The sequence below is a fragment of the Oncorhynchus masou genome, chromosome 11, assembly GCF_036934945.1.
Source record: "Oncorhynchus masou masou isolate Uvic2021 chromosome 11, UVic_Omas_1.1, whole genome shotgun sequence".
In the NCBI taxonomy this organism is placed as follows: domain Eukaryota; kingdom Metazoa; phylum Chordata; class Actinopteri; order Salmoniformes; family Salmonidae; genus Oncorhynchus; species Oncorhynchus masou.
The window spans coordinates 20,011,609-20,039,132 of NC_088222.1; the positions used below are offsets into that span (position 1 = coordinate 20,011,609).

General features: G+C 41.9%; 1 protein-coding gene across 1 annotated transcript in view; it reads right to left on the reverse strand.

Annotated features, from left to right (window-relative positions):
* LOC135548284 (ankycorbin-like) overlaps positions 1-27,524 on the reverse strand; it is an 87,183-nt gene that overhangs the window by 47,083 nt on the left and 12,576 nt on the right. The window lies entirely within an intron of this gene.

Consider the following 27,524-nt stretch of genomic DNA (forward strand, 5'->3'; position numbering starts at 1 on the left):
TGACAATAGAGCCCTTGGTGTTCTCTATGGTGCAATAGGTCATAGCGTGACTAGGGGGTGTTCTAGTCTTGAATTTATATGTTGGTGTGAGTATGGTTCTAATTGGGGATCATACTTAGTGTGGTCCTTTTTCCACCTGCGTTTGTGGGTTGTTTTGTTTTGGTTTAGGCTATGTGCGCTACGAACTTCACGTTCGTTTATTCTTTGTTGTTTTTTGAAGGTTCACTTTAATAAATATGTGGAACTCTACTCACGCTGCGCATTGGTCCGCACATTATGTATGCAACGAACGTGACAGAATATCCCACCACTATAGGACCAAGCAGCGTACCATGGAGGTAAAGGAGAGCTGGACATGGGAGGAAATAATGGGTGGATGCGAGACCCTTCCTTGGCGGGAGTATAGGAGGACAGCGACGACACCGGGGTCCGCGGCCACAGAAACCCCAAGATTTTTGGGGGGGAGGCACAAGGGGCTGTCGGTCGAGCCGAGGATAGAGCCAGAGACTGTCGGGGAGTCAATGGAGCTGTTGGAGGAAGGAGATCGGAGAGAAATGTTGGTCAGGTGTATTCTGCAGCGCATTCGTCCTGAAGATCGCCTTCCCAGCCCGGTACGTCATGTGGCGGTTCCTCGCACTCGCCCTGAAGAGCGTGTCATCAGTCCGGTGAAACCTGTGCTGGCTCCACACACCAGGCCTCCAGTGCGCCACCCCAGCCCGGTATGTCCTGTGCCGGCTCCCCGCACTTGCCCTGAAGAGCGTGTCATCAGTCCGGTGCCACCTGTGCCGGCTCCATGCACCAGGCTTCCAGTGCGCCTCTCCAGCCCGGTACGTCCTGTGCCGGCGCCCCGCACTCGTCCACCAGTGCGTGTGTACAGTCCGGAGTCTTCAGCGACAGTTCACGGTCCAGAACTTCCAGCAACAGTCTACAGCCGGTAACCTCCAGCGACGGTTCACAGTCCTCAGCTTCCAGCGACTGTCAACGGTCAGGAGCTTCCAGTGACGGCAACGTTCCGGAGCGTCCAGTGACGGTCAACGGTCCAGAGCTTCCAGTGACGGTCAACAGTCCAGAGCTTCCAGTGACGGTGAACGGCCCAGAGATTCCTGCGCCGGTGCCATGGCTGGAGCCTTCCTCTGTGCCGGTGCTTAGTCCAGGCACGCCGTCCAGTCCCGCTCCATGGTCGGAGCCTTCCTCTGCACCGGTGCCCAGTCCAGGCACGGCGTCCAGTCCTGCTCCATGGCCGGAGCCTTCCTCTGCTCCGGTGCACAGTCCGGGCATGGTGTTCAGCTTGGCTTCAGGTTCAGATCCGCGGTCTGAACGGGAGCTACTTTCCACCCTAACCCTCCCCATCCAGGTTCAGGTTTTGCAATCGGAGTTCGCACCTTTGGGTGGGGGTACTGTCACGCCCTGACCATAGAGAGCCCTTGGGGTGCTCTATGGTGCAATAGGTCAGACTAGGGGGTGTTCTAGTCTTGAATTTCTATGTTGGTGTGAGTATGGTTCCCAATTGGAGGCAGCTGATGACCGTTGTCTGTAATTGGGGATCATACTTAGTGTGGTCCTTTTCCCACCTGCATTTGTGGGATATTGTTTCATTTTGGTTTAGTGCTATGTGCACTACAAAACTTCATGTTTGTTTATTCTTTGTTGTTTTTTGTAGGTTCACTTGAATAAATATGTGGATTCTACTTACGCTGCGCCTTGGTCCGCTCATTATGTATACGACGAACATGACATGCAGATACTCAACTAGTCTAAAGGCCAGTTTTATTTCTTCTTAAATGAGCACAACAGTTTTCAACTGTGTTAACATAATTGAAAAACGGTTTTCGAATGATCAATTAACCTTTCAAAATTATAAACAGGAGTGACAGGTGGCTGATAATGGGCCTCTGTGCGCATATGTAAATATTTTATAAAAAATCTGCCATTTCCAGCTACAATAGTCAATTACAACATTAACCATGTCTACACTGTATTTCTGATCAATTTGATGTTATTTTAAGGACAAAAAAAGTGGCTTTTCTTTCAAAAACAAGGACATTTCCAAATGACCTCAAACTTTTGAATGGTAGTGTATATATACAGTGCCTTGCGAAAGAATTCGGCCCCCTTGAACTTTGCGACCTTTTGCCACATTTCAGGCTTCAAACATAAAGATATAAAACTATTTTTTTGTGAAGAATCAACAACAAGTGGGACACAATCATGAAGTGGAACGACATTTATTGGATATTTCAAACTTTTTTAACAAATCAAAAACTGAAGAATTGGGTGTGCAAAATAATTCAGCCCCTTTACTTTCAGTGCAGCAAACTCTCTCCAGATGTTCAGTGAGGATCTCTGAATGATCCAATGTTGACCTAAATGACTAATGATGATAAATACAATCCACCTGTGTGTAATCAAGTCTCCGTATAAATGCACCTGCACTGTGATAGTCTCAGAGGTCCGTTAAAAGCGCAGAGAGCATCATGAAGAACAAGGAACACACCAGGCAGGTCCGAGATACTGTTGTGAAGAAGTTTAAAGCCGGATTTGGATACAAAAAGATTTCCCAAGCTTTAAACATCCCAAGGAGCACTGTGCAAGCGATAATATTGAAATGGAAGGAGTATCAGACCACTGCAAATCTACCAAGACCTGGCCGTCCCTCTAAACTTTCAGCTCACACAAGGAGAAGACTGATCAGAGATGCAGCCAAGAGGCCCATGGTCACTCTGGATGAACTGCAGAGATCTACAGCTGAGGTGGGAGACTCTGTCCATAGGACAACAATTAGTCGTATATTGCACAAATCTGGCCTTTATGGAAGAGTGGCAAGAAGAAAGCCATTTCTTAAAGATATCCATAAAAAGTGTCGTTTAAAGTTTGCCACAAGCCACCTGGGAGACACACCAAACATGTGGAAGAAGGTGCTCTGGTCAGATGAAACCAAAATTGAACTTTTTGGCAACAATGCAAAACGTTATGTTTGGCGTAAAAGCAACACAGCTCATCACCCTGAACACCCCATCCCCACTGTCAAACATGGTGGTGGCAGCATCATGGTTTGGGCCTGCTTTTCTTCAGCAGGGACAGGGAAGATGGTTAAAATTGATGGGAAGATGGATGGAGCCAAATACAGGACCATTCTGGAAGAAAACCTGATGGAGTCTGCAAAAGACCTGAGACTGGGACAGAGATTTGTCTTCCAACAAGACAATGATCCAAAACAATAAAGCAAAATCTACAATGGAATGGTTCAAAAATAAACATATCCAGGTGTTAGAATGGCCAAGTCAAAGTCCAGACCTGAATCCAATCGAGAATCTGTGCGGGGAGAACTGAAAACTGCTGTTCACAAATGCTCCCCATCCAACCTCACTGAGCTCGAGCTGTTTTGCAAGGAGGAATGGGGAAAATAATTCAGTCTCTCGATGTGCTAAACTGATAGAGACATATCCCAAGTGACTTACAGCTGTAATCACAGCAAAAGGTGGCGCAACAAAGTATTAACTTAAGGGGGCTGAATAATTTTGCACGCCCAATTTTTCAGTTTTTGATTGTTAAAAATAGTTTGAAATATCCAATAAATGTCGTTCCACTTCATGATTGTGTCCCACTTGTTGTTGATTCTTCACAAAAAAATACAGTTTTATATCTTTATGTTTGAAGCCTGAAATGTGGCAAAAGGTCGCAAAGTTCAAGGGGCCGAATACTTTCGCAAGGCACTGTATATATTTAAATCCATAGCTGCTTTTTTTCCCATATTCGTAACATTGCAACAATCCAAAACTTTCTGTCAAAATATTATGCAGAAAAGATAACCCATGCTTTTGTCACTTCAAGATTAGACTATTGAAATGCTCTACTCTGGCTATCTGGATAAGGAACTAAATAAACTTCAGCTAGTGCTAAAGTTCAGCTGCTATCTTGACTAGAACCCCCCCAAAATGGCATATTACTCCAAAGCTAGTCCTGTTATGACTAGGGCTGATTTCAAATTGTACCTACAAAGCCTACAACCTACAAAGCATTACATGGACTTTCTCCTACATATCTCTTCAATTTGGTCCTGCCGTACATACCTACATGTATGCTACGGTCACAAGATGCAGGCCTCTTTATTGTTCCTAGAATGTCTAAGCAATCAGCTGAAGGCAGGGCTTTCTACTATAGAGCTCAATTTTCTTTGGAATGGTCTGCCTATCCATGATGAACCACCCTTGCTGTCTCTGCCTGGTCGGCTCCCCTCTCTCCACTGGGATTCTCTGCCTCTGAACCTATTACGGGGGCTGAGTTACTGGCTTGCTTGCGCTCTCCCGTGCCTTTCCTAGGAGGGGTGCAATTATGTTGTGCCAGGCTTCTCTCACAAATCAAATCAAATTTTATTTGTCACATACACATGGTTATCAGATGTTAATGCGAGTGTAGCGAAATGCTTGTGCTTCTAGTTCCGACAATGCAGTAATAACCAACAAGTAATCTAACTAACAATTCCTAAACTACTGTCTTATACACAGTGTAAGGGGATAAAGAATATGTACATAAGGATATATGAATGAGTGATGATACAGAGCAGCATAGGCAAGATACAGTAGATGGTATCGAGTACAGTATATACATATGAGATGAGTATGTAAACAAAGTGGCATAGTTAATGTGGCTAGTGATACATGTATTACATAAGGATGCAGTCGATGATATAGAGTACAGTATATACGTATGCATATGAGAAGAATAATGTAGGGTAAGTAACATTATATAAGGTAGCATTGTTTAAAGTGGCTAGTGATATATTTACATCATTTCCCATCAATTCCCATTATTAAAGTGGCTGGAGTTGAGTCAGTGTCAGTGTGTTGGCAGCAGCCACTCAATGTTAGTGGTGGCTGTTTAACAGTCTGATGGCCTTGAGATAGAAGCTGTTTTTCAGTCTCTCGGTCCCAGCTTTGATGCACCTTTACTGACCTCGCCTTCTGGATGATAGCGGGGTGAACAGGCAGTGGCTCGGGTGGTTGATGTCCTTGATGATCTTTATGGCCTTCCTGTAACATCGGGTGGTGTAGGTGTCCTGGAGGGCAGGTAGTTTGCCCCCGGTGATGCGTTGTGCAGACCTCACTACCCTCTGGAGAGCCTTACGGTTGAGGGCGGAGCAGTTGCCGTACCAGGCGGTGATACAGCCCGCCAGGATGCTCTCGATTGTGCATCTGTAGAAGTTTGTGAGTGCTTTTGGTGACAAGCCGAATTTCTTCAGCCTCCTGAGGTTGAAGAGGCGCTGCTACGCCTTCTTCACAATGCTGTCTGTGTGAGTGGACCAATTCAGTTTGTCTGAGATGTGTATGCCGAGGAACTTAAAACTTGCTACTCTCTCCACTACTGTTCCATCGATGTGGATAGGGGGGTGTTCCCTCTGCTGTTTCCTGAAGTCCACAATCATCTCCTTAGTTTTGTTGACGTTGAGTGTGAGGTTATTTTCCTGACACCACGCTCCGAGGGCCCTCACCTCCTCCCTGTAGGCCGTCTCGTCGTTGTTGGTAATCAAGCCTACCACTATTGTGTCGTCCGCAAACTTGATGATTGAGTTGGAGGCGTGCGTGGCCACGCAGTCGTGGGTGAACAGGGAGTACAGGAGAGGGCTCAGAACGCACCCTTGTGGGGCCCCAGTGTTGAGGATCAGCGGGGAGGAGATGTTGTTACCTACCCTCACCACCTGGGGGCGGCCCGTCAGGAAGTCCAGTACCCAGTTGCACAGGGCGGGATCGAGACCCAGGGTCTCGAGCTTGATGACGAGCTTGGAGGGTACTATGGTGTTGAATGCCGAGCTGTAGTCGATGAACAGCATTCTCACATAGGTATTCCTCTTGTCTAGATGGGTTAGGGCAGTGTGCAGTGTGGTTGAGATTGCATCGTCTGTGGACCTATTTGGGCGGTAAGCAAATTGGAGTGGGTCTAGGGTGTCAGGTAGGGTGGAGGTGATATGGTCCTTGACTAGTCTCTCAAAGCACTTCATGATGACGGAAGTGAGTGCTACGGGGCAGTAGTCGTTTAACTCAGTTACCTTAGCTTTCTTGGGAACAGGAACAATGGTGGCCCTGTTGAAGCATGTGGGAACAGCAGACTGGTATAGGGATTGATTGAATATGTCCGTAAACACACCAGCCAGCTGGTCTGCGCATGCTCTGAGGGCGCGGCTGGGGATGCCGTCTGGGCCTGCAGCCTTGCGAGGGTTAACACGTTTAAATGTTTTAATCACCTCGGCTGCAGTGAAGGAGAGACCGCATTTTTCCGTTGCAGGCCGTGTCAGTGGCACTGTATTGTCCTCAAAGCGGGCAAAAAAGTTATTTAGTCTGCCTGGGAGCAAGACATCCTGGTCCGTGACTGGGCAGGATTTCTTCCTGTAATCCGTGATTGACTGTAGACCCTGCCACATGCCTCTTGTGTTTGAGCCGTTGAATTGAGATTCTACTTTGTCTCTGTACTGACGCTTAGCTTGTTTGATAGCCTTATGGAGGGAATAGCTGCACTGTTTGTATTCAGTCATGTTACCAGACACCTTGCCCTGATTGAAAGCAGTGGTTCGCGCTTTCAGTTTCACGCGAATGCTGCCATCAATCCACGGTTTCTGGTTAGGGAATGTTTTAATCGTTGCTATGGGAACGACATCTTCAACGCACGTTCTAATGAACTCGCACACCGAATCAGCGTACTCGTCAATGTTGTTATCTGATGCAATACGAAACATGTCCCAGTCCACGTGATGGAAGCAGTCTTGGAGTGTGGAGTCAGCTTGGTCGGACCAGCGTTGGACAGACCTCAGCGTGGGAGCTTCTTTTTTTAATTTTTGTCTGTAGGCAGGTATCAGCAAAATGGAGTCGTGGTCAGCTTTTCCGAAAGGGGGGCGGGGCAGGGCCTTATATGCGTCGCGGAAGTTAGAGTAACAGTGATCCAAGGTTTTTCCACCCCTGGTTGCGCAATCGATATGCTGATAAAATTTAGGGAGTCTTGTTTTCAGATTAGCCTTGTTAAAATCCCCAGCAACAATGAATGCAGCCTCCGGATAAATGGTTTCCAGTTTGCTAAGAGTTAAATAAAGTTTGTTCAGAGCCATCGATGTGTCTGCTTGGGGGGGGATATATACGGCTGTGATTATAATCGAAGAGAATTCTCTTGGTAGATAATGCGGTCTACATTTGATTGTGAGGAATTCTAAATCAGGTGAACAGAAGGATTTGAGTTCCTGTATGTTTCTTTCATCGCACCATGCCTCGTTAGCCATAAGGCATACACCCCCACCCCTCTTCTTACCAGAAAGGTGTTTGTTTCTGTCGGCGCGATGCGTGGAGAAACCAGTTGGCTGCACCGCTTCGGATAGCGTCTCTCCAGTGAGCCATGTTTCCGTGAAGCACAGAACGTTACAGTCTCTGATGTCCCTCTGGAATGCTACCCTTGCTCGGATTTCATCAACCTTGTTGTCAAGAGACTGGACATTGGCAAGAAGAATGCTAGGAAGTGGGGCACGATGTGCCCGTCTCCGTAGTCTGACCAGAAGACCGCCTCGTTTCCCTCTTTTTCGGAGTCGTTTTTGGGTCGCTGCATGCGATCCATTCCGTTGACCTGTTTGTAAGGCAGAACACAGGATCTGCGTTGCGAAAAACATATTCTTGGTCGTACTGATGGTGAGTTGACGCTGATCTTATATACAGTAGTTCTTCTCGACTGTATGTAATGAAACCTAAGATGACCTGGGGTACTAATGTAAGAAACAACACGTAAAAAAAAAACAACTGCATAGTTTCCTAGGAACGCGAAGTGAGGCGGCCATCTCTGTCGACTTGAGTGTGTCGAGTCACTGACGTGATCTTGCAGTCCAGTTTTGGCTCATGCGGAGGGGGAGATCTTTGTGGGCTATACTCTGCCTTGTCTCAGGGTAGTAAGTTGGTGGACTGTTGATATTCCATTGGTGGTGTGGGGGCTGTACTTTGGCAAAGTGGGTGGGGTTATATCCACTTTGGACAGGGCCACCTCTCCTATCTAAGTCTTCAGTATCTATGCTGCAATAGTCAATGTCCCAGGGGCTAGGGTTGCCTGCCCTATCTGGTGTAATTTATCTGGTGTCCTGTGTGATCTTAGGTATGCTCCCTCTAATTCTCCCATCTCTCTCTCTCTACTCCCCTTCCCAGAAGACCTGAGCTCTAGGACCATGCCTCAAGACTACCTGTCTTGACGATTCCTGGCTGTCCCTGTCCCCGGTCCACATGTTCCACCTGGTCGTGCTGCTGATCTAGTTTCTGCTGTTCTGCCTGTGGCTATGTTGACCTGACCTGACCTGTTCACAGGAAGACCTACCTTGTCATGTTACTAATCCAATTTGTTGTGTTCACTCTCTCGACCTCTGAATGCCTGGCTATGAAAATCCAAATGACATTTACTCCTGAGGTGCTGACCTGTTGCACCCTCTATAACCACCCTGATTATTATTTGACACTGCTGGACATCTATGAACATTTGAACATGTTGAAGAACAATCTGGCCTTACTGGCCATGTATTCGTATAATCTCTACCCCTCAGAGCCTGATTCCTCTCTAGGTTTCTTCCTAGCTTCCTACCTTTCCAGGGAGTTTTTCCTAGCCGCCGTGCTTCTATATCTGCATTGCTTGCTCTTTGGTGTTTTAGGCTGGGTTTCTGTAAAAGCACTTTGTGACAACCACTGATGTAAAAAAGGGCTTTATAAATACATTTGATTGATGAAATTTGATTGATCGGTCAGTATAGTAAAATAACCAGTAGTAGGTGGTATTGCAGCAAGAGGTGAACCAGAACAAGACACAGACAGTAACAGACTCGGTCAGTGTAAAGTAAAGTAAGGGAGTGAACCAGACAGCCAGATAAAGGGACTATAGCGGCTGCAGACAGAATGTGCAGGAGGGTTAACACTAACCACAAGGATTACAGATGAATAAAGATACACAGTGTAGCTACTGTATTTGGTGACAGGCCTGCTCTGCTCTATTCTCCAACACCTCTGACATATAGACTGGGGTCAAAGTCCACATTAGCTCCCTGACCATTAGGCCTACACTCCATCTAGATGTTCACATTTAGAAAAAGGTATAGAAGAAAGTTGTTTCACAGTTATTATTAATTGTTTTGCATATACTGTGTTTCTTCTGATGAGGAGCCTGCAGAAAAAAAATTCACAGTTTCAAAACTCTGCCGTTCCGACCTACATCCACATCCAGAGTTCACAGTTTTCTTTAATTTGCACCCAGGGGATGTCTGTGGAACTGTGGTTGCACCAGCATTACTCAAACTGCAGCTGAACAGAGAAGAACATCATAAAACTTAAAAAGACTAATGTGCTCCAGAACTGACCAAACAGAACAATGAACAATATCGTGTAACTGTACTATGTAATACGGTAGATGAGACAGACACACAGGAGGAGGGCTACTGCTGCAGTGGTACAGTATGTGGATGCCTTAATAACATTATATTTGACAGATCTACAGTAGAGGACTAAGTAAAGCGGAATGCAATGCTCAAGTTTCAAAGGAAGTGACATTCCATGGAATGGAATTCAAAACCACTGTAATATTGTCATGACTGGATGCTGTGGTGCCATAAAATGCACAACAGTAAACGCCGCAATTAAATGTAATATTAGTGCTTGCAAATGCTAGAGCACAGTAATACACACTTACCAGTGCCTTCAAAAAGTATTCACACTTTACTTATAGAACACTCAGTCACTACACTAAAATCTATATATTTTGGGAGGGGGGGTTCACATACAAATATTTAGCAGATGAAGTGAAATGCTTGTATAATGTAAGAAATTACAAACACAAAAACAAAATACTGCAAAGTTGCTTAGGAGCTAGAAGCAGAGCTGCCATGTCTGTCGGCGCCATCTTCCATCAGCCCTTGCACGAGGCACGAAATTCCTCCCTGCTCAGAGCTTAGGGCCTGACTTATAGGGGACCAGTGCAGATTTACACGCATTTAAAACAAATCTGGAGCAACGGCTAATCCAGAGTTTACCAAATGAACTCTTAACTCAGAATACCGTATCCGGCTGCATCAGGGGAGCCCCAACAAAAAGCATGGAAACACTAGCTACAGATCAGAAGAATGACATGGATCACATTAGTGATGGGTAGGCATGGGTCGACTCGGGCTAGAATATGCTTTTTTTGTCTAACATGAACAGGGAGACAGGTGATCAGTTTGAGTGGGGTTTGAGGCATATGATTAGACTCAAACTCATGCAAAAATGAAAGGGTAAACAATTGAACAGATTTTCAATTAGTTTTGGATGCATGTAAAACTGAACCAAGATTAGCTACATCAATTCAGAAACCGAAAGCCCAGAGAGATTGTGTAAAATGGCCCAGGTCTCTTTTGAGTCGGGGCCAGGCCCTGGAAAAACAAGAAACACTCAACTTTATTATCAGGAGGGGCTTGTGTGGCTAAAATGACGATCAGGGAAAAGAAAGACATGGGACAAACATAACCCCCACCCTAAACAACAGGTGTGGTCTATTCTTTTTTTTTAAATTTAACCTTTATTCAACTAGGCAAGTCAGTTAAGAACAAATTCTTATTTACAATGCTTATCATCAACCCAAAACACCCAAGTACTTATAATGGGGAACGTGTTCAATTTCGGCTCCATTCAATGTGCAAATATGCAGGTCCTCAAGGTCAATATAACAAGACCTAGAGAACAATATAAAGTTGGTTTTATTAGCATTTAGTACTAGTCTCAAAAATCTTAGAAAAGGCTGTTGCGCAGCAACTCACTGCCTTCCTGAAGACAAACAATGTATACGAAATGCTTCAGTCTGGTTTTAGACCCCATCATAGCACTGAGACGGCACTTGTGAAGGTGGTAAATGACATTTTAATGGCATCGGACCGAGGCTCTGCATCTGTCCTCGTGCTCCTAGACCTTAGTGCTGCTTTTGATACCATCGATCACCACATTCTTTTGGAGAGATTGGAAACCCAAATTGGTCTACACGGACAAGTTCTGGCCTGGTTTAGATCTCATCTTTCGGAAAGATATCAGTTTGTCTCTGTGAATGGTTTGTCCTCTGACAAATCAACTGTAAATGTCGGTGTTCCTCAAGGTTCCGTTTTAGGACCACTATTGTTTTCACTATATATTTTACCTCTTGGGGATGTTATTCGAAAACATAATGTTAACTTTCACTGCTATGTGGATGACACACAGCTGTACATTTCAATGAAACATGGTGAAGCCCCAAAATTGCCCTTGCTAGAAGCATGTGTTTCAGACATAAGGAAGTGGATGGCTGCAAACTTTCTACTTTTAAACTCGGACAAAACAGAAATGCTTGTTCTAGGTCCCAAGAAACAAAGAGATCTTCTGTTGAATCTGACAATTAATCTTAATGGTTGTACAGTCATCTCAAATAAAACTGTGAAGGACCTCGGCGTTACTCTGGACCCTGATCTCTCTTTTGAAGAACATATCAAGACCATTTCAAGGACAGCTTTTTTTCCATCTACGTAACATTGCAAAAATCAGAAACTTTCTGTCCAAAAATGATGCAGAAAAATTAATCCATGCTTTTGTCACTTCTAGGTTAGACTACTGCAATGCTCTACTTTCCGGCTACCCGGATAAAGCACTATATAAACTTCAGTTAGTGCTAAATATGGGTGCTACTATCCTGACTAGAACCAAAAAAATTGATCATATTACTCCAGGGCTAGCCTCCCTACACTGGCTTCCTGTCAAAGCAAGGGCTGATTTCAAGGTTTTACTGCTAACCTACAAAGCATTACATGGGCTTGTTCCTACCTATCTCTCTGATTTGGTCCTGCCGTACATACCTACACGTACGCTACGGTCACAAGACGCAGGCCTCCTAATTGTCCCTAGAATTTCTAAGCAAACAGCTGGAGGCAGGGCTTTCTCCTATAGAGCCCCATTTTTATGGAACGGTCTGCCTACCCATGTCAGAGACGCAAACTCGGTCTCAACCTTTAAGTCTTTACTGAAGACTCATCTCTTCAGTGGGTCATATGATTGAGTGTAGTCTGGCCCAGGAGTGGGAAGGTGAACGGAAAGGCTCTGGAGCAACGAACCACCCTTGCTGTCTCTGCCTGGCCGGTTCCCCTCTTTCCACTGGGATTCTTTGCCTCTAACCCTATTACAGGGGCTGAGTCACTGGCTTACTGGGGCTCTCTCATGCCGTCCCTGGAGGGGGTGCGTCACCTGAGTGGGTTGATTCACTGATGTGGTCATCCTGTCTGGGTTGGCACCCCCTTGGGTTGTGCCATGGCGGAGATCTTTGCGGGCTATACTCAGCTTTGTCTCAGGATGGTAAGTTGGTGGTTGAAGATATCCCTCTAGTGGTGTGGGGGCTGTGCTTTGGCAAAGTGGGTGGGGTTATATCCTTCCTGTTTGGCCCTGTCCGGGGGTGTCCTCGGATGGGGCCACAGTGTCTCCTGACCCCTCCTGTCTCAGCCTCCAGTATTTATGCTGCAGTAGTTTATGTGTCGGGGGGCTGGTGTCAGTTTGTTATATCTGGAGTACTTCTCCGGTCCAATTCGGTGTCCTGTGTGAATCTAAGTGTGCGTTCTCTAATTCTCTCCTTCTCTCTCTCAGAGGACCTGAGCCCTAGGACCATGCCCCAGGACTACCTGACATGATAACTCCTTGCTGTCCCCAGTCCACCTGGCCGTGCTGCTGCTCCAGTTTCAACTGTTCTACCTTATTATTATTCGACCATGCTGGTCATTTATGAACATTTGAACATCTTGGCCATGTTCTGTTATAATCTCCACCCGGCACAGCCGGAAGAGGACTGGCCACCCCACATATGCTCTCTCTAATTCTCTTTATTTCTCTCTCTCGGAGGACCTGAGCCCTAGGACCATGCCCCAGGACTACCTGACATGATGACTCCTTGCTGTCCCCAGTCCACCTGGCCGTGCTGCTGCTCCAGTTTCAACTGTTCTGCCTTATTATTATTCGACCATGCTGGTCATTTATGAACATTTGAACATCTTGGCCATGTTCTGTTATAATCTCTACCCGGCACAGCCAGAAGAGGACTGGCCACCCCACATAGCCTGGTTCCTCTCTAGGTTTCTTCCTAGGTTTTGGCCTTTCTAGAGAGTTTTTCCTAACCACCGTGCTTCTACACCTGCATTGCTTGCTGTTTGGGGTTTTAGGCTGGGTTTCTGTATAGCATTTTGAGATATCAGCTGATGTACGAAGGGCTATATAAATAAATTTGATTTGGTTTGATTTTAGTTTAAGAACAGTAAGCGATTTTTGAATTGAGTCAAAACCATGTTGAAGGTCATGAATGGCCTGCTGTACTGAGAGGACATGGGAGTAAATAAATACCATCCACGTAGACATGAATGTTACAGGTTAACAGAAATACCAATATTATTTATAAAATAACGAACGTGACACAGACTTTATTCTATGAGTTTTAGTTGCACATATAAAGTCTGTTATGACCACGTATACACTACCGTTCATAAGTTTGGGGACAATTAGAAATGTCTTCATTTTTTAAAGAAAAGCACTGTGGCCCCTTTCTTAACAAATCAAAAACTGAAAAATTGGGCGTGCAAAATGATTCAGCCCCCTTAAGTTAATACTTTGTAGCACCACCTTTTGCTGCGATTACAGCTGTAAGTCGCTTGGGGTATGTCTCTATCAGTTTTGCACATCGAGAGACTGAAATGTTTTCCTATTCCTCCTTGCAAAACAGCTCGAGCTCAGTGAGGTTGGATGGAGAGCATTTGTGAACAGCAGTTTTCAGTTCTTTCCACAGATTCTCGATTGGATTCAGGTCTGGACTTTGACTTGGCCATTCTAACACCTGGATATGTTTATTTTTGAACCATTCCATTGTAGATTTTGCTTTATGTTTTGGATCATTGTCTTGTTGGAAGACAAATCTCTGTCCCAGTCTCAGGTCTTTTGCAGACTCCATCAGGTTTTCTTCCAGAATGGTCCTGTATTTGGCTCCATCCATCTTCCCATCAATTTTAACCATCTTCCCTGTCCCTGCTGAAGAAAAGCAGGCCCAAACCATGATGCTGCCACCACCATGTTTGATAGTGGGATGGTGTGTTCAGGGTGATGGCTGTGTTGCTTTTACGCCAAACATAACGTTTTGCATTGTTGCCAAAAAGTTCAATTTTGGTTTCATCTGACCAGAGCACCTTCTTCCACATGTTTGGTGTGTCTCCCAGGCGGCTTGTGGCAAACTTTAAACAAGACTTTTTATGGATATCTTTAAGAAATGGCTTTCATCTTGCCACTCTTCCATAAAGGCCAGATTTGTGCAATATACGACTGATTGTTGTCCTATGGACAGAGTCTCCCACCTCAGCTGTAGATCTCTGCAGTTCATCCAGAGTGATCATGGGCCTCTTGGCTGCATCTCTGATCAGTCTTCTCCTTGTATGAGCTGAAAGTTTAGAGGGACGGCCAGGTCCTTGTAGATTTGCAGTGGTCTGATACTCCTTCCATTTCAATATTATCGCTTGCACAGTGCTCCTTGGGATGTTTAAAGCTTGGGAAATCTTTTTGTATCCAAATCCGGCTTTAAACTTCTTCACAACAGTATCTCGGACCTGCCTGGTGTGTTCCTTGTTCTTCATGATGCTCTCTGCGCTTTTAACGGACCTCTGAGACTATCACAGTGCAGGTGCATTTATACGGAGACTTGATTACACACAGGTGGATTGTATTTATCATCATTAGTCATTTAGGTCAACATTGGATCATTTAGAGATCCTCACTGAACTTCTGGAGAGAGTTTGCTGCACTGAAAGTAAAGGGGCTGAATAATTTTGCACGCCCAATTTTTCAGTTTTTGATTTGTTAAAAAAGTTTGAAATATCCAATAAATGTCGTTCCACTTCATGATTGTGTCCCACTTGTTGTTGATTCTTCACAAAAAAATACAGTTTTATATCTTTATGTTTGAAGCCTGAAATGTGGCAAAAGGTCGCAAAGTTCAAGGGGGCCGAATACTTTCGCAAGGCACTGTATAGTTGAATGAACTAAAGAGGAACAATGGGTACATTTGAAGATGTGCATGCTCACATCCAAAAACTTTTCACGTGTATATTTTCAAAGGATGGAGCTAAGAACATTAACAACTTCATACTTAAGAACACTATAACAATATATTTTAATTTAAATAGGAAAGTCAGTTAAGAACAAATTCTTATTTTCAATGATGGTCTTGGAACAGTGGGTTAACTGCCTTGTTCAGGGGCCGAACGACAGATTTGTACCTTGTCAGCTCAGGGATTCGATCTTACAACCTTTTGGTTATTAGTCCAATTCCATAACCACTAGGCTACCTGCCACCCCCAATATGGAAGAAAATTTAACTTATTTTCTACAAGAACCAATATCACTCCCTAAAATCACAATCCTATGGAACAATCCTTGGATGGGTTTAAAGGATTCACTGATACATTGGTCCACATGGAAAACTAAAGACATAGTAGAAACTGTAAATTTGTTGTTAATGAATACATTTATTTTCATGACAGAATTAAAAAGCAATTTTGGACTGACCAATGTAAAATGTTCAAATACATGCAACTTAACATATGATGTGACATTTATATTTGAAATCTTTTGGACATCAGAGCAATTTTGAAGGAATCCTATTTGAGTCAGAAAAGGATATTCATATGACAGTTTTTTAAACTATTGGAACAAAGACTTAAAAATAAATGATATTGGAACAGGATGGAGGGAATGTTGGAACATAACTAACAAAATTACAATTAACAAAAATGCATGCTTAATCCAGTATAAATTAAAGTATAGAATGTATTATACGAGAAAAAAATCTCATTCTACAGCACAACGGAGAGTCATGTCTTAAGTGTAAAACTAACAACGGCTCAATAATCCATGCCTTCTGGGGGTGACGTCGATAAACAAAATGGTGGAGCTTGAGGTCAGGGTAGGTCGTCATTGTAAATAATAATTTGTTCTTAACTGACTTGCTATGTTCAATAAAGGTTAAATAAATGTGGCAGAGAGTGATGAGGATGCTGGAGATGGGGTTGTGAGCAGGTGGGTCTGGGCATGTTCTTTTGATGTTTGAGTGCGTTTGTATGCTGTCTTGTATATGTGTTTGTTTGGCATTGTTTGAAGAAGAAGAAAACCATTGTTAAAAAAAAGGTATGCACACATTGTGTCCTGTCCGTTAGACTGTCCATGAACAAATTGCAAGATGCCTAAACTAGCCTATTTCAGACAACCATAAGAAATGATCAACCCTATCAAATGCCTTCGACAGGTCAATAAATGAGGCAGTACATGATTTTATGGTCTAAAGTCTAAACAATAAGGCACATCATCTAATAAAAGTGTAGCCGCTGAAACTTTGCTATGTCCAGGTCTAAAAACAGACTGGTGCTCATTAAGAACAGAATGAGAAGTAAAAAGCTGAGAGTTGGCCAGGGATACTAAAATTTGCCAAGGCAAGATGGCTTGGAAATTGGACGGTAGTTATCGTAATCAGAAGGATCTCCGCCTTTGTGTAGGGGGGAGGATTTGTGCCATTTTCCAGATCTTAGGGATAACACCAGAAACAATTGTCAAGTAAAAAAATATAAATGAATGATTCTGCAATAAGTGTGGCAGAAAACTGCAGCAAAAAGGGTAAAGTGAGTCAGCCCCAGTTGATTTTTTAAATAGTGATCTTCAATAAGGCACTTAGTACATCATAGACATAAAATGGTAGAAATTAAAATGAGGAATGTGTATCTGGGAATGTATCGTTCTCTGCAACCTGGCTTGAGGTGAGTTAAGGACTCCCTCTACTGGAATCAGAGTTTTCAGAAGCAATTTTTTAAAAATAAGTGGCCTGCTTAGGCAAAGTGGTTATTAAAAGCACCACAAAATGTCCATATTATGGGACCAGAGGCCGTCAAAACCTGCTTGGGCAATGACGGGGTGGAGTATTGTTTCAATGATTTGACTATCTTCCAGAAGGCAGCTGGATTTACACCATTCACAGGTATTTTAAGAAGTATGTACATTCAGCTTTTCTAATCAGGGATAGACATCTATTTCTCAAGCGTCTGAGGGACTGCCAGTCAGACGAAGAATCAGTCAGCCCAAGCTGAATTTCTCTCCTGAAGTTTCTCTGATAGTTAATGTGTGAACCAGGAATTAGCTTTATCCTTTAACTTTAGGTTATTGAACGGTGAATACTTGTCTGCAATACAGTTTAGCAAAGAAGTAAAACAATTTAGAGCCTGATCCGAGTCAGAAATCTGTGTTTCATCATTTTCCTTCAATTCGCAAGAGGCTGAATGTACAGTTGAAGTCAGAAGTGTACATACACCTTAGCCAAATGTTTTAATTTAAACTCAATTTTTCACAATTCTTTACATTTAATCCAAGTAAAAATTCCCTGTCTTAGGTCAGTTAGGATCAAAAATTTATTTTAAGAATGTGAAATGCCAGAACAATAGTGGAGAATTATATATTTAAGCTTTTATTCCTTTCATCACATTCCCAGTGGGTCAGAAATGTACATACACTCAATTAGTATTTGGTAGTATTGCCTTTAAATTGTTTAACTTGGGTCAAATGTTTTGGGTAGCTTTCCCACAATAAGATGGGTGAATTTTGGCCCATTCCTCCTGACAGAGCTGGTGTAACTGAGTCAGGTTTGTAGGCCTCCTTGCTCGCACACGCTTTTTCAGTTCTGCCCACAAATGTTCTATAGGATTGAGGTCAGAGTTTTGTGATGGCCACACTAAATACCTTGACTTTGTTGTCCTTAAGCCATTTTGCCACACCTTTGGAAGTATGCTTGGGGTCATTGTCCATTTGGAAGACCCAATTGCGACCAAGCTTTAACTTCCTGACTGATGAATTGAGATGTTGCTTGAAGATATCCACAGAATTTTCCTCCTCATGATGCCATCTATTTTGTGAAGTGCACCAGTCCCTCCTGCAGCAAAGCACCCCCTATAACGTGATGCTGTCACCCCCGTGCTTCATGGTTGGGATGGTGTTCTTCGGCTTGCAAGCCTCTCCCTTTTCTTCTGAACATAACGATGGCCAAACAGTTCTATTTTTGTTTCATCAGACCAGGGGACATGTCTCCAAAAAGTATGATCTTTGTCCCCATGTGCAGTTGCAAACCGTCGTCTGGATTTTTTATGGCGGTTTTGGAGCAGTGGCTTCTTCCTTGCTGAGCAGCCTTTCAGGTTATGTCGATATAAGACTCGTTTTACTGTGAATATAGATACTTTTGTATCACGGCTGGATGTGATACAGCCTGGATTCAAACCAGGGACTGTAGTGACGCCACTTGCACTGAGATGCCGTGTCTTAGACCGCTGATTTCATGTGAGTGTTTCCTCCAGCATCTTCACACGGTCCTTTGCTGATTGATTTGCACTTTTCGCACCAAAGTATGTTCATGTCTAGGAGTCAGAACGTGTCTCCTTCCTGAGCGGTATGATGGCTGTGTGGTCCCATGGTGTTTAAACTTGCGTACTATTGTTTGTACAGATGAACGTGGTACCTTCAGGCGTTTTTGTTAAGGAAATTTTTACCTATAATGACTAATTATGTATGCATTTCCTAACCCTAACCCTAACCCTAACCCTATATGTACTAATCAGAATACTATTATGTTACTGTACATGTATGAATTTTCTTTCTTGATCCCAGTACTGAATATAATGAATGAATGTGGTCAAGAGTAGAACAATGACGGTCTGTTCCTTGGTACAAATTAATGAACTATATCTCCAGACTGACTAGAATGCTTATCTACACTGGCTGACCTTGGCTCTAGGCGAGGAGTGAAGGCTTGAGAACTATAGAGCCTTTCTACCAGTGTCAAGAAGAGACGGAACATTTAGAAAATGCTGACGTCATTTTCAGTTTATAACCTGTGGTAAAATGTGTAAGTACTCAGTACACTCGAGAATAAACTCTGCTGTTTGATTTTGAGACTGGTCTCTGTCTATTATTATAGAATAAGGGTCTTACAAGTCCTTATGAATGGACAGAGTGTTTAATTTAATTGGATATTAAAACATAGAGTAATTTAATTCCTTTAACAAATTGGTCCTTCGAAGCATGGATCTAAAAATCTGTCCCTGCCATCTGGAGGTCGTACGCCGGAAAAATCGTGCACGTTATTAAAGACCTGGCCCCTGAATGGAGGATAAAAACAGGCCGGTATACACTACAGACGGCAGGTACGGTGACAGATCCAAACGAACAGTGTTTTTCCCAGTCTGCAGCAGGTCAGTAGCCTTTATTCTCGAATTTGGGAGGGATTATTTAGGATATTTATTGATTAAATGTTATAAAGGAGTTGATCAATAATTTGATCAATAATAGGTGCTTGAATATTCTGAACAAATACAATGGGTTTCTACCTTGGGTTTTAACCAAAATCGATAGGAAGGAAACAGGTCTGAAATTGACCTGTGGTAAGGTGCACTACCATAAATAAACTAGAGCTTAATAAATCCTGGTTTTGCAAGCCAGAAGGTTATTAAGGAGGGGTATAGTACGCATTGGAGAATTAGGACACATGTTCCGTACAAATAAGATAGCCATTAATTCAAAAAACATACCTAAATAAAGTTTGAACCTGAGTTGTCTATCTGTATATGGGAAGTAGTCTGACTATCAAGAAGTAGCAGATAAGATATATATAAAACAGGTGAGGATAAATTAGGTTGGGTGAGAAGGCAGGGTAATTCTAGGCGAACAGAATAATTGAACCTGTACAATGCTGAAAGAAATGAATATCCAAAGGAGAGGTTAACTTAGTCTAGAGTAGTGAGATATGAGATATTAACATTGAAAGTCCCAAGGAGAATATCCTACGGGTGAAATGTAATGTCCGATCAAAAGTAATCTATAGACGTGGTTTACAGGAAGGAAAATACATACTGATTATCTTTAAAGAGACATACAAATAGTCAGACAGAAAAGCAACTAAAAGTAGCTAAGTAACGGTAAATTGCAAATTCATAGAAATACACGCACATATAATGTAAAATTAAATATAGAAAGGCATAGATAAGTGATTAAATACCATAGCTACTAGTAACGGTAAGGATTAAGGATGGGTGGAAATTCCTAAAAAAAAAGTGTCGGAACTAATAGGAGATTACCGTTATAGGAGAACAAAGAGAATGGAAGGGAGGCATCCAAAATCTGACTCAGACAAAGAACCTGAATAGAAGCTGATTTAAATTAGGATGATTTTCTGGGAATTCTCAGTGTCGAAGTTTTACGACTACAGACAATTATAATGATATGATTATTGGCGGGAAAACACAATCGTTTTAATAGCGGGACACCAAGGTACGTATTTCAGCTTTGAAACCAATAGACTAAAATTGATTTTAGATGGTAATTCATCTATTTGCATGTTTTGCCTGAAAAATACGGTCGCCAGTGTTTGTATAAAATATGAACTGAAACGGTTAAATATGTTAGATTGAATTGGAAAAAGAAGTCATTAAAAATAATGCCGAGACAAGTTCGATGTAATACGCCATTTTGCCCAAAATGATCTGCTGGAATAATGTATTGAGATGGGAGTCGTATTTAAATAAATGTATTATAGAAGAGAAAGTCATCTAAAGTTAAATGTAGGGAATAACGGAGAGATACGATAACCAGAATGTTATAGCTCTTTATGAATCGACTGACATACGATAAATTTAGCACAGAACATGGTACGTCTAAATGTTAGGGTATAGAAAGTTGAGAAGTTTGGTTGGTTTTACTTTTTTGATTAGAATTTAAAGCTGAACTCAATCTGAATAGGGAATATCTATTTTACAGAGGCAGGCAGATTTGTGGCGTGGTTTTACGTTGAACAACATCGTTCCTCAAATTTAAACAGAGAAAATGGGTTGTGGCATTTAGAGGGAAAATGTGTGCATTATAGCTTAGAGTTACTTTTCAAAAGTGGCTAAAAGTTCCAAATATTTTTTTTTTAAAGGAGCTAAATCTCGTAAGGATAGTCTGAAAAGATGCTACAGCTAGCAACGGAATTGCTAGGCATTCAATGGGGCTATATAGTGCAACGCTTTGGACTATAAAATAGGTAAGAATTGTTTAATCGTAAAAAGTTGTGATTGTTTTCCCGAGTATTGATTTTTGGTTAGGTAACGCCAGGAATTCGAACAAGAAGTTATATATATAGCACAGATATATATATAAATAATATGTAAAAAAAAATATGTTTTTCATTACGGGGAACAAGTATATGTCTTATCTTAAAGGGACAGTGCACATTTATCACAGTGGTTTGAGTGTATGACAGTGTATAAAATATTTTGGGACGACAATTTGAAGATAGACTGATTGAGTTACATGAAACATCGAGGGATTTAAAACGAATGATGTGAAGGGATTATCATAATTATTAGGTTTCGTTGTTGTAGTAAAACGTTTGGGTTAAGGGGATTTCCCTGTTCCCAGAGACAAGATATCTTAAAAGGGGTACACTCACATATGGATTATTAGGAGTTTTAATTAGACAAGTGAATAACGTATTAGGAATAGAGTCATAATTAAAATACCAAGTCAAAGACGAGACAGTTACTTAGATCAAAATGAATTCTAAATAATAACGAAGAGACCCTACGATTTATGCCCATCGAAATGTTTTTATAAAATTAGCAAATTTACGGATTGGGCTGAGGTTGAGTGCGTGTTGATGACATCACTCACAAAGCAGTTTTGTCGCCACGGAAATTATGTTGTGGGGGTAACGGAGAAAATTGGTTGTCTTTTAGAAGGAAAATGCGTGCATTATTGATTTGAGTCACTTTTCAGAAGTTCAAGAAAGATGCTAAAAACGAGCAGCTGATTCGTTAGGTGGGCATCAGATTTGTGGCGTTTATTTGGACTGCATTAGGCTATGAGAAAGGGAGACTGGATGTCTGAATCGTAAAATATTGTGATAATGGATTCTGATGGTTGTTGATTCCGGGTTTGATTGTTTGTGTAACACCAGTGAATTTGAGCACTGTTTCCATTGTGTGGAAGCATGTTAGGGTATTTATGTTGAAAAGCAACCTCTATAGAAAAACATAATTGCATATGTTTCAGGAAATTATCTAGGTTGAATTTGGTTATTTGAGCTTTTCCTCTGATACGTAGACATCTGTAACGGGCAACTTGTTTTTTCTTGAGGAACTAGCAGATGTAAACGTGAGTCTCTGAGTAATTTTGTCATCTGAAGCATTATAGTAGTGAGCTTTCAGTATAGTTTTTGCTGATAAAAGTGTTTTTTTTATTTGGTTACTGGTTATGGTCAATTTTAGGGTTTGATTTAACTTAGTTATCTAGGTTGAACTTAGTTAAATCAAATTAAGTAGGATTCCTTATTCCGGGACGGATGGAAGTTATCTAAAATATGTAAATTAAAGGAGCCATGGGAGAATGCGATTGCATTTTTATTAAATATCTGGGATTAAATTACGGATTTCTTACACTGAGAAATGTACGACATTTGCGGCAGAGGGAAAAAGTAATGCATTGGATAATAATGTTATCAGGTTAATTGTATTTAAGGGTAGCATGTTCATTTAAGTAAACATATACATAGACATGTTTAAAACTTATGATTAATGATTTGAGTCAAAGGGGAATTATCATTAGGTTTAGTTTATAGTTCACTTTTGAGTTTCTGAATCGAAGTAGCATAGTGAATGCTAGTTAGGTGTGTTGTGTTCCATAAACGACCAAATTGAAAAAGGCCTGGAAGTTTTGATTATCCATTAAGGTTTGCAAATATATACTCATAAAACATTTTTTAGGACTATTTGTTTTAGTGCAAAGGTATTTTAAAGAGGCACGCTCACATATGGAACTTTATGAGTTTTTATTTTATGAGTTTTAATTACACAAGTTAATTTTTTAAAATTTCTTTTAAGGATAAAGGGTTCTTTAATATGTCTAATGTAGTATGGAACATGACTATAAAAGGGTGGTATGACCTTATCATGGCTATCTTTTGGGGTCTGATCAGCCCCGGGGGAGAGCCATTTGTATAATGAATTGTGGTCAGTTGGGTTACTAATTTTAAGGTAAATTAGTTATAATGGAGTTTTAGTTTGGGGTTTAGAATTATTGTTTGAATCACTGAAGAGAAAGTGTTTCAGGATTCCGTTTTACAATATTAGCTGTGAAGTTTTTGAATTGGCTATTATGGATTTGATATTACAACAGAAAATAATAATATTTATCATTGAGAATAAATAGGGGTGATAAATGAATGTAGATAAGGTATTCCACACTATGCAACATATATTAAATTCATGTTATTGTCAGATAGAATACTGAGGATCCCTGAAGGAAAGAGCTTGTAAGTGTAGGAAGGATTTTAATATGGTTAGCATTTGTTTAGACTCTGTTTAACTATTAGAAGGTTTTTTAAATATTATTACATGTAACAGGAATATAGGACATCTGTGGTGATTTAAGATTATTGTAAGGATTAAGATAGATTGATTAAGGAAATGTAAGGACTTTAGAGATTGCCACTTATAGACATGTTTTTTATAAAAATCTATGATTTTAGATAGTCAAACAGTGAGACGCTTAGTGGCATTTTGAGAGATAGGAGAGAAAGGAATTACTGTTTAAATCGGTAAATATATATATTTAAGAACATATATAAATAGCACAGATACTTCTTAAACTAGATAAGACAATTGACAGAGAATTGAGATGAATGGATGCCCAAGGGAGAATTGGACATACATGATAATGTCAGAAAATAAGGATAATTTACTAATCCTACCTAAGTCATTATTTAGGGTATATAAGGTTGTTACCTGGGCAGAGCCAGGTATCAAAAGGGGGGTGGGTAAGTTCATGGCCTATTGGATAAGAAACTATGTGAGAAACTGTTTGTTAACCAAACCTGTATGTCCAGGATTTTATGCATTACAGGTGAACTACAGGTGAAGTCACTCAATCCAGTCCCCAAGGCTTGTTGGGGGGACCATACCAAGGACTCCTGGTGACAGCTAGCTGAAAGAGCTACCCGGATTCATATCGCACGGCGGTAGGGTAAGACACATTGGCACTTGCGAACAATAAACAGTGTTCGAGAGGAGAACTGGAATTAACAGAATTCCGGGGCCATCTCTCGAATGAAGTAATCCTCCCTGTCCTATCACCCCTGTTTTTGTTCATAGAAGTGAAGGTGTGTCTGGCTCTTGCTAGTGATGTGTTCTCGGGGAGAGGGTGGGGCTTCACATGGAAGCTGTTTGTCTGAGCTGTCTTATCGTGGGTGCCATATTCCTGATACAGCACGTCCTACCTGAGTATGCGGAGAGTGGTAATTTGACCCATGGTTTAGACGATGAGGATTTTGTTAGAAAACAAGCATAAGAGATCCCTAGATCTGGGTAGACAGGAAGTTAGAGTAGAGGTTGGGAAGGATCTCTCAATGGAGTTTTATGTAGACCAAATGGGGTCTCTAACTACATGGCAGTCTAGGACTCTGAGCCATTATGGCATATATCGGAACAGGTTCCCATATTGATCGTGGACACAGGTCATAGCTCATTTGGAGAGTGAGGGCTATATGAATCCACTCACCCAGTATGGAAGGAGGTGGAGTATAGTGAAGGGGAGAGTTTTTGATTGTAATCCAGAGAGAGGGATGTGTTGCATAAAGATACGCCTAACCCTTTAAACAGAAATGAAGGAGGATCTAGGGTTGTGGTATGATGGATATGACCAGGTCTTGGTCGACACCCTAGTACGGTTCTGGGTAGAGGAGTTTAAGCCAGTATGGTAAAGCTGTTCACAAAAGCAGGAATGCCAGATAATGACAGTTGCATTGACTTGCACGATTTATATCCACAGGTTCCTCCCTTTACAGTGACCGGAGGAGATTATTACCGTTTGGCCCGGTACAGTACTCTTGGGAAATGATGTCAGGGCGAGGTTTTACCAACAGATTGGACAGGATTATGCTCCCTTGTACATTTGGGAATGCCTTTCACACTCATTCAACACCGAGACATGAAGTTTAGCCAAATGGGAGAAAAGAGCTACTCCATCCGGGTCTCCATCCGAGTCTATTGATGACAAAGTATACATTGATAACATTGGGGTTCCACGAGGGGTGCCAGATGAGTTCAAAGCAAGAAATCAGATCCTAGCAGGATTAGAGTTAAGCATTTCCGGGTGGTCTACTCTCAATAAGAACGTGGACTGGATTAATTATATTTATTATAATCAACAGCGCTTTAACAATTATACCAGAGATGCTATTAAAGGTTTTGCAGAACAGACTAAAGCAACCAGCCTGATGGCTTGGCAGAATAGAATTGCATTTGATATGTTATTGGCTGAAAAGAAAGAAGTATGCGTGATTATCGGGACCATGTTTGTGCTTACAAATAACACAGCTCCGGACGAATCAGTGCCCGAAGCCTCAGCTGGTTTGACCACCCCTGGCTCACGGTTTGGCAGAAAACTCTGGGGTGGATACTTCTCTGACTAATTGGTTTGATAGTATGTTCGGAAAATGGAAAAAATATTATGATCACTATATTATGGGCTGCATTCACCTGTGTGACTGTTTTAGTTTTATGGGGCTGTTGTCTAATTCCCTGTTTACGAGGCCTTATTTCCAGGACTCTGGAGAAATCAATGACAATAGATGGTGAGGTACCAGCCGATTCCAGGTTCTGACCCGTGGAGTGCTGAATGTATGTCTACAGAACAAGTGGACGAATCTGGATCCTTCATCTGCGGGGAATTTGTTTGAGGAGACCATTTGTGATGTTTAGGGAGGCTAGGTTGTATCACGTTTCAATATTAGACTGTTTTTTTATGAAGGTTATAACGAAAATCCTGATAAGAAGAGTTATGATTCTGATGTAGGCCTGAGAAACAGTTATGGCGAATGCAAGTATGGGGTTATGTTTAGGTGATGTTTGATGTCAAGAAATATTTCTAATAAAAATAGAAATAGGCTTTTTAATATAACTACAATGTGTGATTGGATGTATAATATTTAATCAAAGGGTGGATATGTTAAGGGAATTTTTACCTATAATGACTAATTATGTATACATTTCAATCAGGCCTGACGAGTCAGAATACGATTATGTTACTGTATATGTACTCATCAGAATACTATTATGTTACTGTACATGTATGAATTTTCTTTCTTGATCCCAGTACTGAATATAATGTGGTGAATGTGGACAGGAGTAGAACAATGACGGTCTGTTCCTTGGTACAAATTAATGAACTATATCTCCAGACTGACTAGAAAGCTTATCTACACTGGCTGACCTTGGCTCTAGGCGAGGAGGGTAGGCTTGAGGGGGCACTACTTTCATGTTTGGAAAAATAACGTCCCAAAGTAAACGGCCTATTTCTCAGGACCAGGTGCTAGAATATGCATATAATTGACTGCTTAGGATAGAAAACACTCTAAAGTTTCTAAAAACTGTCAAAATATTGTCTGTGAGTATAACAGAACTGATATTGCAGGCGAAACCCTGAGGAAAATACAATCAGGAAGTGCCTCTTATTTTGAAACCCTTCTGTTCCTATGCATGCCTACCCTCCATTTAAAGGGATATCAACGAGATTAATTTTTCTCTGGCTTCCCTAAGGTGTCAGTCTTTAGACAGTTTCAGGCTTTTATTTTGAAAAATGAGCGTGAAAGATCACATTGCGTAAGTGGATAGGTGGGGGCTCTCAGAGTGAGTTTTTACGCTACAGAGTAAAGCCGCCATTGTTCCTCCCACTGTTATTGAAAAACCTACACACTCGGTTGATATATTATCGAATATATATTTTAAAATCTACCTGAGGAATGATTATTAAAAAAATTGACATATTTCTGTGGACATTATGAAGACTATTTGGACATTCCGTCTACGTTGTAGTGACCGCTCTTTCCTGGCTACTCATGATTGTACTTCCGGCGCCGACAGAGATGGCCGCCTCGCTTCGCGTTCCTAGGAAACTATGCAGTTTTTTGTTTTTTTTACGTGCTATTTCTTACATTAGTACCCCAGGTCATCTTAGGTTTCATTACATACAGTCGAGAAGAACTACTGAATATAAGATCAGCGTCAACTCACCATCAGTACGACCAAGAATATGACTTTCGCGAAGCGGATCCTGTGTTCTGCCTTTCAACCAGGACAACTGAATTGATCCCAGCGACCCAAAAAAACGACTTCGTAAAAGAGGGAAACGAGGTGGTCTTCTGGTCAGACTACGTAGACGGGCACATCGTGCCCCACTTCCTAGCATTCTTCTCGCCAATGTCCAGTCTCTTGACAACAAGGTTGAGTCAAGGGTAGCATTCCAGAGGGACATCAGAGACTGTAACGTTCTTTGCTTCACGGAAACATGGCTCACTGGAGAGACGCTCTCGGTGGCGGTGCAGCCAGCGGGTTTCTCCACGCATCGCGCCGACAGAAACAAACACCTTTCTGGTAAGAAATCGGCGGGGGC